A 16,055-nucleotide genomic window follows, 5' to 3' on the forward strand; every position below is an offset into this window, starting at 1 on the left:
TCAGAGGGCTTGGTGGCTTCCAGACCTTTCACCATTTTGGTCATCTTCCTTTGGATGCTCTCCAGGTTCTTCAACGGAGGAAGGTTGACCATTTGTAAGGAGTGCTTTAATGGTGTCTTCCTGGAGAATGGGGCTGCTCTGGATGGCCTTTGGGGTCTCTTCTGATTCTTATGGACTTGTGAAGTAAGAGTCTGGAGAGGGGACCATTCTTCTGTCAATTGGGAAGCAGCTGGCTGACAGTCCCAGTCCTCTCATGCAAGAGATCTTTGGCAAGAGGGGGAACCATAGAATCATAGAGTTGGAAGAGACTGCAAGTGCCATCCAGTCCAACCCCATTCTGCCATGCAGGAACTCTCAATCAAAGCATCCCCATTGGCAGATGGACATCCAGCCTCTGCTTAAAGATCTCCATGGAGGGAGACGCCACTACACTCCGAGGAAGGAGTGTGTTCCACTGTTGAACAGCCCTTACTGTCAGGAGGTTCCTCCTAATGTTGAGGTGGAATCTCTTTTCCTGTAGCTTGCATCCATTGTTCCGGGACCTAGTCTCTAGAGCAGCAGAAAACAAGCTTGCTCCCTCCTCAATATGACATCCCTGCTTTTTGTCTCATTGGAGATCCGCTCTTGGGAAGAGTTGCAAACGTCAACCAGTGGCTTTCCGATCAACAGGGGAACTGATCCTTGTTGCTTGCAGCAGCTGCAGCCGGTAAATGAGTGCTTTGGAGGATCTGGGTGGAATTCACTACATAGCAGCATTAACTATGTCGCTTGTGCACTCGGAAGTCCCCAATAAGATTCTGGCTGCTATTCCTGTTTTATTCATTATCTGCCTTTCTCCCCATAATGAGACTCAGTGCTGCTGGTAACAACATACTGAAAAACAAGAGCGATCTTTTAAAAAACTCTGCAAAAGCATCCATAAAAGTATAACTATAAAAGCTATTTTAAAAGCAATTCAACAATGTTTCAATTTATAAACATTAAAAATCATTAAAAGACTGTATGCGAACCTTTAAAAAGAGCCCCGCGCAGCAATTAAAGCCCACTCTGGTTGGTTTCTAACGGAATAACACAACCCTCCACTTCATCCTATTGTTGTTGTGATGTGCCTTTGAATTGTTTCTGCCTGCAAACCTAGCATGGGGTTTTCTGGGCAGGTTTCTTTAGGGCGGGGGGGGGGGGGGGGGTTGCCATTGCTTTCCCCTGAGGCTGAGAGAGTGTGACTTGCCCAAGGTCACCCAGTGGGTTTCCATGGCCGGGTCCGAATTCGAACCCTGATCTCCCCAGAGTCCTAGTCCAACATTCAAACCATTGCACCATGCTGGCCTCTTCATCACCCCATACCCTTTAGAATTTGACCGAAGAACTTGGGAAATGTGTGGCCAAGCAACATAGGAATGTGGTCAAGATGGTAGAAGGTCTTAATAAGGAACAACACACCAGCTAGGAGAGGCTGCAGGAGCTTGCTTTTGCCTGGGTCTACAGGGAAAGGCAAGAGCCTATGCCTCCTCTCTTCCCACTGAGCTAATTCAGGGCAATCTCTTTTTGCATTTTGAACTCTGTTTGCAGCAACTGAAGTAAGCTCAGTGAAAGGAGGAGGAGTAGAGAGAAACTAGGACATTTTAAAATCAGAGGAAAAAACTGGAATGCAGAGAATTAATTGGGACTGCCCCAGCCAAATCAGGACAGTTAGAGGGTATACATCCTCCAGGTGAAGCTGGTAACCATCTGAGTATCATGAAAGCAATAGCAAAATAATGATAATTTACTACTGATAATTTCTGAGGAGGCTGAACTACACGTGTAATGACTGCAGCACTCCTCTATTTATATGGTGCACTGTAGGGTCTGGAACCCCCCCCCCCCCAAGTCCTATGAGTAGTGGCTTAGGGAGCTGGGTATGTTTAGCTTGGAGAAGAGAAGGTTAAAGGGTGGAGTCTGATTAGTAGGTGGAGCCTGATTGAACCTGGTGGATAGTGGGCGGAGCCTGTGGAATTGGGCAGACAGTGGGTGGAGCTTGATTCAACCTGGTGGATAGTGGGTGGAGCCTGATGGAGCTGGGTAGAGAATGGGTGGAGCCTGATTGAACCTGGTGGGTAGTGGGTGGAGCCTGATGGAACTGGGTATGGGGTGGGTGGAGCCTGATTGAACCTGGTGGGTAGTGGGCAGAGCCTGATGGAACTGGGTAGGGAGTGGGTGGAGCCTGATTCAACCTGGTGGGTAGTGGGCGGAGACTTATGGAACTGGGTAGGGAGTGGGTAGAGCCTGATTCAACCTGGTGGGTAGTGGGTGGAGCCTGATGGAACTGGGTAGGGAGTGGGTGGAACCTGATTTAACCTGGTGTGTAGTGGGTGGAGCCTGGAAGACTCAGGTACATAGTGTGTGGAGTCTGCTGGAATTGGGCAGATGGTGCCAGGAGCTGGCAGCTAAAGGGAGGAGTTGTCCACTTATTAGTGACAACCCAACAACTGAATCAGGGAAGCCAAAGAGACAAAGAGGTGAGGAAGATCAGGCCAGCTGTGTCTCTTGGTTCCTGAAGTGCCAAACCAAAGCCGGAGGTTATCCAGAGATGATCGTGAGGCCAGACTTTTGATCTTTTAGACGTCACCCCTGGCTTTGCTTGCCACTTTCTCAGCCAGTGCTGGAGGATCTAGTTTCCCTATTCATGGGGTTTTAATTACCACATAAATAGGTTTACAGCGTCCAATTAGCAGCGATATTATTTGGCAGATTATTGCCAAAGAGGGGATAATTGGTAGAAGCAGGAGGACCAGAGTGTGTGTGTCTATGTGTGTGTGTGTGTGTGTGTGTGTGCATGAGAGAGAGAGAGAATGAGAGAGAGAGAAGGGCAAAATTAATGAAATTTTTATAAAGGTCAGTAAAGGGGGCATTTTCCTACCCTGCATGATTATTAGAGAGCCTACGAAGGAACATATTCATAGGCTTACATCAGTCCCATGTTTGTCTTCTGGATTTAGCCCTGCATCACTTTCTGCTGGACAGTCTAGGCCTTTTCGCTACTGGAGCGGTTTTCTGATTCTTGACATCCTGGCATTTCACATCATAGAAGGGGAAAGGGGTGAATTTGTGTTTGGCTTAGCAGTTCAAGGCTGGGAACTGCATAACCAATGTGATTTTCATTGCTATTGGGATGAGAAATGCATACCCTTAAATCAAATTGGGACAGTCCGCATCAATCCTCTGCCATTCCTTTTTTTTAATGTTTTAAAAATGTCCCGGTTTCTCTTTTCCCCAACTCACTTTTTCTCTTTGTCCTTGTTTGACTCCAGTCTCTGCAAATGGAGTTTGGAAAAGTAGTGTGGGCTCCATTCTCTCAGCAGAGATGAGAAAATCTGGTCTTTCTTTCCCTTACCAGGAGACACAGGCAAAAGCAAACTGCTGCGTCTTCTCCTAGCTTGTCTGTCCTTCTTCATTCCTAAGGTTTGCCCACTGACCTGGGAGCCACCAGCCACCCTGACACAGGAATCCTATTTGTCCGCTCTGAGGGAGGCTATGAAGAAGCCTAGATCCAACCAGGCAAGGAAACATTGCCATACTTCTGGTAGACAAAAAAGCCAATGCAATTCTAGGCTGTACTAACAGGAGTACCCCCTTTGGGGGTCGAACAACCCTTTCACAGGGGTCATCTAAGACCATTGGAAAACACTTATTTCCAATGGTCTTAGGAACTGAGACGAAAGTAATTTTATGGTTGGGGGGTCACCGCAGCATGAAGAACTGTATTAAAAGGTCGGGGCATTAGGAAGGTTGAGAACCACTGCTCTAGATCAAGGGAAATACTAGCACTACTCTATTCTGCTTTGCTCAGAGCTCCACTGGAAGCCTGTGCCCAGCTCTGGGTGCCACAATTCAAGAAGAATAGCAGCAATCCAGGTCAGCAGTTCAAGAGGGATAGCAATAATTCAAGTCAACAGTTCAAGAATCATGGGAGTTTATCACACAGCAGGAATTTCTCTTAATTTTGAATGAAAAGAAAGTGGGGCCAGAACGCATTCACGTGAATTGGCTAGTTCAGCCAATTTACGTGAATTCAAATTGCATTCGAACTGACTTCCCATTGCCCGAAAATAGCTTGCCATTGTCCAAAACTGTGAGTGGTAGTCTATCACACAATAACGTGAAACCCCATGATTGCGTTTGGACTGATTTCCCATTACCCAAAATTGCGTGTGGTAGTTTATCATGCAATAATGTTAAACCCCATGATTGCGTTCGGATTGCCATTGGATTATACTTCCAATTTCCCTTGTCTGATAAACCTCATAGAATCATAGAGTTGGAAGAGACCGCAAGGGCCATCCAGTCCAACCCCATTCTGCCATGCAGGAACTCTCAATCAAAGAATATCCAACAGATGGCCATCCAGCCTCTGCTTAAAGACCTCCAAGGAGGGAGACTCTACTACACTCCGAGGGAGTTTGTTCCACTGTCAAACAGCCCTTACTGTCAGGAAGTTCCTCCTAATGTTAAGGTGGAATCTCTTTTCCTGGAGCTTGTATCCATTGTTCCGGGTCCCAGTCTCTGGAGCAGCAGAAAACAAGCTTGCTCCCTTCTCAATATGACATCCCTTCATATATTTACACAGGGCTATCATATCACCTCTTAACCGTCTCTTCTCCAGGCTAAACATCCCCAGCTCCCCAGGTCGTTCCTCATAGGGCTTCATGGTTTCCAGACCCTTCACCATTTTAGTTGCCCTCCTTTTGATGGATACCAACAATCCAAGCCAAGAGTTCAAGAAGAGTATCAATAACCAACAGTTCAAGAAGGATATCCACAATCCAGGCCAACAGTTCAAAAAGGATATCAACAGTCCATGCCAAAGGTTCAAGAAGGATACCAACAATCCAAGCCAAGAGTTCAAGAAGGGTTTCAACAATTCAAGCCAACAGCTCAAGAAGAATATCAATAACCTACACCAGCAGTTCAAGAAGGATATCAAAAATATAAGCCAAGAGTTCAAGAAGATTGCCACAATCTATACCAACAGTTCAAGAAGGATATCAACAAGCCAAGATGTCTTGGATCCCATTTTGGGATATAAGTGCAATATGACCATCATCATTATTATCAAACAAAACCAAACCTTATGAGTAGCAACTTACGGAGCCATGTATGTTTAGCTTGGAGACCAGAAGACTGAGAGATGGCATCATAGCTATCTTTAAATATCTGAAGGGATGTCATGGAGAAGAGAGACCCAGCTTGTTTCCTGCTACTCCTGAGACTAGAACACAATTTATAAGAAAAGAGATTCTACCTAAACATTAGGAAGAAGTTTATTTAAAAACTGATAGGAGATGTTTGACAGTGGAGTAAACTATTTTGGAGGGTGGTGGATTCTCCATCTTTGGAGGTCTTTAGACAGAGTTTGGATGGGCATCTTTTGGGCATCTGCGGCAATGATGTGCTCTTGCAATGGTATGGGGTTGGAGTAGATGGCTTTTGTAGCCCCTTCCAGCTCTCAGATTCTAAGACCCGAAGTCTGACGCATCCATTCCTGTGCTATTATCTTCCTTCTTTAGCTTTAGGAGGACTTCTTACAGCTGCGCAGGTGGAGGTTTTGAGCGAGGGGGCCTTTGAAGCCAAAAGAGAAGCTTCCCAACTCAGACACTGGGCAGAACTTCCAAAGGAAGTAAATGGCTTGTTTCCATGGGAACGAGGAACAGGACGAAACTTTTTGCGTGCCGGAGAGCCTGTGTGTGCGTTCTGTCTCAGGCTCCGAATGGTAAAAATGCAGCTGGACAAGATGGAAAGGTTAACAGGTACTCCAGATGGCAGCCGGCTTCCACCCCCAGCCTTATGTGCTCACCCCTCCTTTTTCTCTTTCTCTCGTTCTGTCTCCCCAGGTTGGTTGGTTTTCTTTGGGGTCGTGTGGAGAGAATGGTTGTGTTGATCTGTTGCTTTTCCTCCTCTACCTGCGCAGCGTCTGCTCCAAAATCTAGACCACCCTCCCCGCCTGAAGTACAAAAGAAGAATAAAATTAACCAAGACATTGCCAAACAACGCTGAATCCTGTGTGCTACCGTTGCCACAAAATCCAACAGTACAGACATACAGGCATAGGCAGCGGACCCTCCATATTCGCTGGGGTTAGGGGCACAGGACCCCCGTGAAAGTGGGGAAACCGCAAATAAAAAAACACTATTTCTTTTTACCTGAGAGAACATCTCTCTATGAATCTCTAGGTCCTCCAGGGCAATTGTCTGGTCAAGATCTTCTAGAGGTTGACCATGAAATTGCACTGGAGGACCTACAGATGCCTAGAGAAGTGTTCTCTTTACGAACCTCTAGGTCCTCCAGCGTGACTTTTGGCAGAAGCTCATCATAGAGTCACACTGGAAGACCTAGAGGTTCCTAGAGAGAACATATTAATAAAATCTGTCAATAATCAAATCAACAAAAGTAAAAGCTGCAAATGTGGAGGGCCAACTGCATTTATTTTGATCAATGACCAGTAAAAACCAATAGTAATTCCTCCTTCATAGAATCATAGAATAGTATTATAGAAGAGTTGGAAGAGACCGCAAGGGCCATCCAGTCCAACCCCATTCTGCCATGCAGGAAATCCAAATCAAAGCATCCCCATTGACAGATGGCCATCCAGCCTCTGTTTAAAGACTTTTAAGGAAGGAGATTCCACTACACTCCGAGGAAGGAGTGTGTTCCACTTTCTTCACTGTCCAGCTTTCTCAAACATACAACTGTATAACAGATGGGTGGCTTCAGTCAGAAAAGCCACGGCCATGAATTTGCAAGAGCTGAGCTGGGCAGTTAAGGATTCAGGGACTTGGAGGTCTCTCAGTCATAGGGTCACCATAAGTTGGACTTGATTTGAAGGCAGTTCACAACAAAGAACCAGCAGCCAATAGTAAGAGACTCTAGGATCCATTGTTCAAAACATCTAGAGGCCCAGCATTGTACTTCTGCACCTAGGAACCACCACTTTCTCTAACCACACCTGGGGCACCACCTTCCACCCAACTCCAGCTCCAGCAATGAACTTCTGGATCTGAAAGGTCAAGTTTCTAGTTCACATTAGGGCTGAGGTTGTACCAGAAGAGGTGCCAAGGGGAAGGGCAGGCATCATAAAAGGCACTGCTTGGCCAAATCAGACTCCTGCCATTCTCAACAGCATTTTCCTTCACGGCCCAATTTTCTAGCATTGCAGAAACAACGTAGAAGTTTCTACAGCTGAGCATTTAGAAAGAAAGTTGAGGCATTCAAGGTAAAAAGAGAGAGGCAAGCAAAGCGACCAGGGGAATGTGAACACAGCGAAGGGAAAAGTTCGAGAGGTGAACCATTTTCATGCTGCGGTGCTAGAAATGTGGGAGCTGAAGGAAAATTTCATAGGGGACAATGCCTTCATTATGGCCCCATGGCTGCAACCCTGCATGGGGGACAGTTGGGGTGTTTTTCTTCCCCAGCAAGGTGCCCCGAGGAAAAAGCGCTCGGTGGTTCTGGCGTGGGGGCGAAATGAACACCCGATGGTTTTGAAGAAGAAGAAAGCATTGCCACAGCGCTTATCAGACAGGGTAGGTCTTTTGTCCCCGTCACAATGGTTGCGGGGCCCATGCGCTTCCCAATCAAAGCACGGCTGGGCTTGGAAAACACCAAAGAGGATGGAGTGGGAGTGAGTTTTATTTTTTATTATTCACGAAAAGCGTACAACAGGCAGGAAAAGAATGGCTTTCATTTGGTTCTAGGAATCATCTGGCCTCTCTCGCACACACACTCCAGCATACAGTTGTCTGCCTTCTTTGTGATTCATTCTTCTGGCCTTTGACCAAGGGTGCCGCCAATTCACCAAAACCTTGACTACGGCAACATGCTGCCCAACTCACCAAAACCTTGACTGCCAAACAGCCTTTGAAGACCATTCCCCTTGCAAAGCTGTCAAAGGGATACTACATTTCTACCTTGGTGGAAGGTTGGACTGGATGCCCTCTGAGATGCCAGTCTGTGATGCTTCTCTGTGATGCCTCTCTCTCTCTCTCTCTCTCTCTCTCTCTCTCTATATATATATATATATATATATATATATATACACACACACACACACACACACACACACACACACACACATTCAGGACACAGCAGCATGGTTGAACAGTGTGCTGTCGATTCTTGTCTTCTTGTTCCTAACATCCCACGATCTAGAAGCCCTATCCTTGATCCTTGGCTCCGCAAATCGCTGGCATTTCACATCAAGTCAGTAAAGTGTAAAAAATTAATTGGGCTACCAGGATGCCGTTCAATGGGAATTAAGCTGACAGGCCAAAACGAAGAAGAACCTGGGAAGAAGCTACTTTGGGGTATTATTATTATTATTATTATTATTATTATTATTATTATTATTATTGATCATCACGATGATATCAATATTCTTCCCCCCCCCCGCCACTTTGAGACTCAAGGTGGCTTGCAATAGTCAATACCAACAACGTTAAAAAATTCAGAAAAATTAAAAAACAATTAGACAATAGTAAAAATTAAAGCTTGGTAGAACACAGCCCATTAAATAAGAATAACAAAAGTCCAGGGTGTTTGGTGTAGCGGTTTGAGCATTGGATTATGACTCTGGAGGTCAGGGTTCGATTTCCCGCTCGGCCATGAAATCCACTGGGTTACTCTGGGTGAGTCATATACTCTCAGCCACAGAAAATCCCACAAGTTGCCATAAGTTGGAAACGGCTTGAGGGCACACAGCAGCAACAACATTTTGAATCCTCAGCCAAAGAGCTCTAGCGCCTTCCCAAACTACAAATCCCAGGATTCCATAGGATGCATGGCCATTAATGTGGGTTCATATCATAGGGCTGCATTTGTGTAATGTGAAAGGGCCGAATACCTCCAGCATCTTCTCCAGTCTTCTCTAACCAGTTTCACACTCTCTACATGCCATTGGACTTCAGCTGCCAGAATCCTTTGGCATGAATTGCTGGAGCTTCTTGGGATTTGGATTGCAAAATAATTAATGTCTGGAGAGACAACTGTTGATATCCTACATCAGACACCAAGTTGTGACCAAATCCAGTGGGTATTTTGTTTGTGTGTGTCTAAATCTTTATTTTTAAAACAACATTCCCCCCATTAAAGTGTAGGGTTACTACACCAATAAAAGGGTAAATCAGAAAATTAAGTAGCGAAATGCCAGTCTGATGTTACATCCACAACCTTCCCTAATAATTATTCTTTTTAAAAGTGCCCTTTGAAAGAAAGTTGTTTTGGTTGAACTTATGTTAATTGAAGGGTTTGTTTCTGAGCGGCATTTCTTGCCCGTTAAAATAAAGTGATTAAAAAGAAGCAACTGACACGGGATGCTGGTCTGACAATGAACCACTGTCAATAAACTGCGGAAGTTAAAATGTTTAAATTCCAAGAGCCGTCGTCGTTCCGAGGAGAGGGTTGGAAAATAGTAATTACAGCCAGACTTTAGAAAAGAGACAAAGAAAGAAGAATCGATAAAACAAAACAGGAGTGTTTGTTTTTAACTGTCGCTTGTCTGTCGCTTGTCCCACAAACCAGCAGCAAAGGAGATCTGTTCATTTGAAGATCAGGATACAGGAGAATGATGTGTCCAGAAAGTGAAGCTGCAATGAGGAGTTAAAATCCTAGAATTGGAAGAGACTTCTAGGCACCAAGACAGATGGCCATCCAGCCTCTGTTTAAAAACCTCCAAAGAAGGAGACTCTACCACTTTCCAAAGCAGCGTCTTCCATGGTCAAACAGCTCTTAGTGTCAAGACATTCCTCCTAATGTTGCAGTGGAATCTCTTTTCCTGTAGCTTGAAACTATTGCTCCGTATCCTATTCTCTGGAGCAGCAGAAAACAAGCTTGCTCCATCCTCAGTAGGACATCCCTTCAAATATTTTAAAAGGGCTATCATATCACCTCTTAACCTTCTCCTTTCCAGGCGACGCATACCCAGCTCCTTAAGCTGCTCCTTATAGGGTGGTTTCCAGATTTTTCACCATTTTAGTTGCCCTCTGGACGTGCTCCATTTTGTCCACATCCTTCTTGAATTGTGGTGCCCAGAACTGGACACAGCATTCCAGGTGAGGTCTGACCAAAGCAGAATTGAGTGACGGGGTCTTGCTTTTCATCCCGGCCTCAGTCACTGGCAAGAGGTGGCTGGAAATGTCATTCCACAGTACCCCAATCGCCGGCAGAACAGACTTTGAATCATCATAGGACCATAGAATCAGAAAGTTGGAAGAGACCTCAAAGGCCATCCGGTCCAACCCCTGCCATGCAGGAAATCCCAATCAAAGCACCCCCAACTGATGGCCATCTATTGCATTGCTTACTGAGACTGGTTGCTGTTAAGGTAAGTTTTTCTTGGGGGGGAGGCATTAACAATTATGTCACTAGTGCCACAATAGTGAATACACAATATTACTCAATACGGAGCTGCTACAGATCTACAACTCTAGTTTACAAATCTGTAGCTTCTATACACAATGCTGGCTAATGTTTGAGAACCACTGGGTTGGTAGAACATTATTCACATGTGTCATTTTCTCTCACACACATGCCCTGTCCTACTTTCTTGTTGTTCTGTACCTTCAGGTTGTTTCTGGTTTATAGTAACTGTAAGGCCTCCAATCCTGGGGTTTTCCTGGCATGATTTGCTCAGAGGAGGTTTGCCATTGCCTTCCCCTGAAGCTGAGAGAGAGTGACTTGCCCAAGGTCACCCAGCGGGTTTCACGGCCAAACTGGGAATCGAACCCTAGTCTCCAGAGTCAAAGTCCAACACTTAAACCACTATACCACGGGGCAAGCCCTCTTCTACTTCATGGATTACCATTTCAGCAGGGGAGAAAATGCTCATCTTAAAACAATGGCGCTGTATTCTTTTCCTAAATGCAATGCAAGATGCTGGTCCTCGTTGTTCTGAAGAACTGGACAGTTGAAGAAGAAACAGAAGTAGCTAGCCAAAGTAGAAATGAAGACAGATGTACAGTGGTGCCTCGGGTTACGAAATTAATTCGTAACGCGGCCGCTTTCGTAACCCGAAAAGCCTTCGTAAGCCGAATTGCCATAGGCGCTAATGGGGAAAAGCCGCGATTCCGTGCGAAAAAGCCGAAAAAAGCACCAAAAGTTTTTTCGTAACCCGAAAAAACATTCGTAACCCGGAACAATGATTCCCTATGGGATTTTTTCGTATCCCGAAAATTTCGTAACCTGGGTATTTCGTATCCCGAGGTACCACTGTACAAATAGACTATGTTGACTGGTGGCTTCCATGTCGGGGAGGAGGTGTAGCATGATGAATTTGTCCCGGGGTTTTCATCTGAACTTTAAAGTCAATATCTAAGCGGCTGAACCTTATTTGCAAAATAGCTCCAGCAGCTATCACTTCGACGCGTTCTCATTTGTGCACTTAAAAAGGCAAATAAAAAAAAAATGTGGATTCAGTCTAAGGTTGAAAGCTGTCCTTTAGGATGCTTATAGGAACCCATTAAGATTGCTATCAGCTGCTTTTGCCTCTGCAGATACTGAGCCAGCTGCTCTGCCGCTTTGTGTGTAGGGTATATTTTTTTGTGTTTGTGTTTTTCCCTCGAGGTTATCAAATTTCTCCTTTGGTTTGATCACTCATCCCTCTGTGTGTGTGAGAGAAAGAAGGAGACAGAGGGAGATATGGGGATAATAAACCTTGTATGTTAATCTTGGAGGATCATGGATGTATGTTATGAAGTCAAAACATACAGGAGGAAATATCCTTCTTCTCCAAGCTACTCATCTGTAATTTTGTCTGCAGTAGAGAAGATGTCTTTCTGTGAAGACTGAAATTGGATTCTCATCATGTTTACCGAGTCTACTGGCACTCAGAGTCACCCCTACTTTCTTCCCCTCCAACATTTCATAGAAGAAAACCGGGATGCGTGGGGCGAAGCAACATCTCAGTGTGGTCAAGACAGTGAACGTTATGAAAGAAGAAGCTAGCAGAGGCCGCTGCAGTTTGCTTTTGCCTGAACCAACTAGGGACCTTATCGCACACACAATTTTCAACGTTCTGGGGACGGAAGGAGGACGCTTGTGTGCATGCGTGCTCTGCAGAAAAGAGTTTATCGCACACAATTCAGTCCTCCAAGAGGCCCCGTTCTGTCCCCCGGCGTGCACCCATTCGCATCCAGTCCTGACGGGCATGATTTTTGCCTGACGGATTACCTTCTGTCGGCAAAAAATGGCGCCCGTCAGGACTGGATGCGAACGGGTGCACGCCGGGGGATGGAACGGGGCCTCTTGGAGGGCGTCTTCGTGTGCGATATTCTCCGTTTTCTGCAGAGTGCGCGCACACACGAGCGTCCTCCTTCCATCCCCAGAACATTGAAAATTGTGTGTGCGATAAGGTCCCGGGAAGGGGAAATTCTGCATCCTCCCTTCCTTGCTCCACCGCTGAATCAGTTTAGTCCAAAGCCAATGCAGCATTACTGAAGATATGAGCAGTACTGGAGGGCTAAAGATCTTGAGCCAGGGACACCAGAGACCCTGGAGGTTGAATCACAGAGTTGGAAGAGACCTCAAGGGCCATCCATTCCAATCCCTTCTGTCATGCAGGAACCAGGAAGACACCATCAAAGCCCTCCCTGTGACAGATCAGGGACGTAGCCAGGATTTTGGGAAGGGGGGGGGGGGGCCAGACTAAGTGCCACCATTATAATGGGGCTTGGGTGTGGCGGTGCAGCAGCACACACCATTCATTTTATCTAACGGAAGGGGGGGTCTGGACCCCAAGAACCCCCTCCCCGGCTACGTCCCTGCACAGATAATCATCCAGTCTCTGTTTAAAAACCTCCAAAGAAGGGGACTCCACCACCCTCCGAGGCAGCGTCTTCCATTGTTGAACGGCTCCTACTATCAGAAGGTTCTTCCTAATGTTGAGGTGGACTCTCCTTTTCTGGTAGTTTGCATCCATTGCTCCTAGTCTCTGGAGCAGCAGAAAACAAGCTTGCCTCATCTTCAATATGGCATCCCTTCAAATATTTAAAGAAGGCTACATGTTCCCCCTTAACTTTCTGCAGGCTAAAGATACCCAGCTCCCTAAGCTGCTCCTCATAGGGCTTGTTGGCTTCCAGACCTTTCAGCATTTTGGTCACCCTCCTCTGGACACACTCCAGCTTGTCCACATTCTCCTTGAATCGTGGTGCCCAGAAGTGGACACAATAATCCAGGTGACCTCTGACCAAAGCAGAATAGAGTGGAACTATTACTTCCTTTGATTTAGATACTAAACTCCTATTGATGTATTCTAGGATCATATTGGCTTTTTAAGCTGTCACATCACACTCATGTTCAGCTTGTGGTCTACTAAGATTCCCCAGATCCCTTTCTCATGTCCTGTTGTCATGCCAAGTGTCCCCCATCCTATATCTGAGCCTTTCACTTTTTCTGCTTAAAGTCTCGTAGCTTGCATTCCTCCTTTTTGAAATTCATTTTATCAGTCCTGGCCCAGCTCTCTAATCTGTTAGAAGATGGCCATTTCCAGATCCGTGACCCTGAATCACACCTTGGAGTGTGTTGGCACCTCCTTCTTTGGCGCTTTTTAAACAGAGGCTGGATTGCCATCTTTCAGGGATCCTTTGATTGTGAATTCCTGCATGACAGAATGGATGACTTCCAATTCCATGATTCAGGCTGCAGCCTATCTCCAGACATGGGATAATGCCTGATTTATGGTAACCCTAATTCATGGGGTTTTCCTGGCAAGAGTTGCTCAGAGGAGGTTTGCCATTGCCTTCCCCTGAGGCTGAGAGAGCGTGCCTTGTCCAAGGCAAGCCAGTGGGCTTCCATAGGAATTGAATCCTGGTCTTCAAAACCCTAGTCCTACATTCAAACCACAGTGGCCTCCGTTCCCCTCTTCTACATCCCCACCTGGGTGAGCACAATATCTGAAAATGCTGAACCTGGTGTGATATATTTCTATTTTAGGCAAGATTTAATTCCATGCCTAATTAATGCACTCCTCGGCTGGATTTGAGAGCGCCTTAGAGTTTTGCCTTTTGTGTTTCCAGCAAAAGTTACCAGTGCATTTTGTTCATTGCTGCGTTCACCTTTGGTCAGAAGTGACTTGGGTTTAGCACATTGTCTGCCAGAGGTGCGAAGTATTTGCAGGCACCTCTCTGAATAATTTAGACGTCTCTTTTGCCGGTTCCCAGGGCTCAGGATCATTTGCAAAAGAGAGCGTTTTGTTGGAAAAGCAAGGTATTGTCTGTACTTCTTTTGGGTTGAATGTGCAGGTTAAAAAACCTGTGGCAAAAAAAGAGGCAGGTTTCCCCCTCCTATGCTCCCTCCACCCTTCGTTGTGTTAATATATAACTTTGCTCCTGTTTTCGTTTGTGTGCTGACCAATGTTTATTCTTGGCTGGTTGGTTTTCCTTCCTGTCTAGATTATTAATTATAAGGATGGTCCCAACCAAAGCATGGATGGATTAATACCGTAACGCCAACCAATTAGGGACAGCCATTGGTTAGTATCATAATACCATAGTAAAACATCTGTATTACAAGAGTCATGATAACGCAGCCCTGGGATCCGCACACAGTCCCCAAGGATCTTTCTGTGGGCCACCACCCTCCCAGCATCCTGATACTGATCTATTTTGTAGCCATTTTTCCCTCCTGGAAGCCTGCAGGCATCTCTATTTATCTTGTGTATCTGGTTGTGTATTCCTGCATGGCAGGGGATTGAACTGGATTGCCCTTGTGGCCTTTCCCAACTCTGGTGGTCGTTGTGTGCCTTCTTTTCTGACATATGGCAACCCTAAGGTGAACGTATCTTGGCAAGTTGCTTCGGAGGAGGCTTGCCATTGCCATCTCTGGGGCTGAGAGAGGGTGACTTGCTCAGGGATTTGAACTCTGGCCCCCAGAGTTGTCGTCTCTGATCTCTGATCTTTAAAAGAGCGACGGAGTTTATCACACGAAGGAGATCGGACTATTCTGGAAAAACTGCGTAATTATGCGAAATGATTTCACACAATATCGCACAAAACCCGCCATTAAAGCGGTCACCAAGAAGCATTAACGTGCATCTTTGTACTTTTGGGATATCGGTGACAGTGCATTTCCAATATCATTTTATTTGCGCAATTGCCGGTGATAATCTTTTGCGCAATTACTCACTCTTTTCGCTTTATTTGCGGGATGCTCTACATGCGCTTTAATCTCACTTTAATGCCGAAATTAGCCCCAGTGTGATAAACTCCAAATGATCTTTTAAATCATTTGCAAGGCCTCCCTGCTGTTGTGTGCCTTCAAATTATTTCCAACCTAACCTAAGGCGAACCTATCACATCGTATTCTTGGCAAGATTTGTTCAGAGCGGGCTTGCTGTTGCCTTAGCCTTCTCATGAGGCTGAGAGAGTGTGACTTGGCCAAGTTCATCCAGTGGGTTTCTCTGCCCAAGGTTTGACTCCTCATCGCTCTGGGGCTTTGGTTTTATTTTCCAGTGTTCTGTGCAATGTCCAGAACATCCCAGGGCATAAAATGGCTCCCACATTAGCCTGACATTAGCCCCTTCACTGTGGCCTCGAAGGCCAAAATGGGCAAGGGATTCCTGAACCTATCATCATGTTGGTAGTGATGCCAAACAATCCGTGAACACACAGTGAAGGGGCTAATGTCAGGCTAATGCCACAGCATCCCCTTTGCTATCATGCTGGATAATACCTCAAAGAGTCCAAGCTAAGCCCATTGCTTTCTGCAAAAATACCCACGCTGGAAATCCCAACCAGTCAGGATTGCCATAACGAAAGGCCCAAGGCCACATTATGGCCTAGCGCCAGTCATCTAGCCGTACAATGAAGTTGGCGAGGACCAGTCGGGATGGCGCTGCTTTGTACATTCCCATGGGTGGGTCTCTCCAATCCATGGGCATGCTATGTGGTCAATAAGATTACAGGTTTGCTAATGAAACTAATCGGGAGAGCTGATGTAGGGGGCAATGTGAACAAAGAAGCCCATCTTGTTTTTATTTTTCCAAACCTGGTGTCAAAAAATTAATGAAAAAGAGATTGAGACTTGACACGCTG

Source organism: Sceloporus undulatus, chromosome 7, assembly GCF_019175285.1.
Source record: "Sceloporus undulatus isolate JIND9_A2432 ecotype Alabama chromosome 7, SceUnd_v1.1, whole genome shotgun sequence".
Lineage (NCBI taxonomy): Eukaryota > Metazoa > Chordata > Lepidosauria > Squamata > Phrynosomatidae > Sceloporus > Sceloporus undulatus.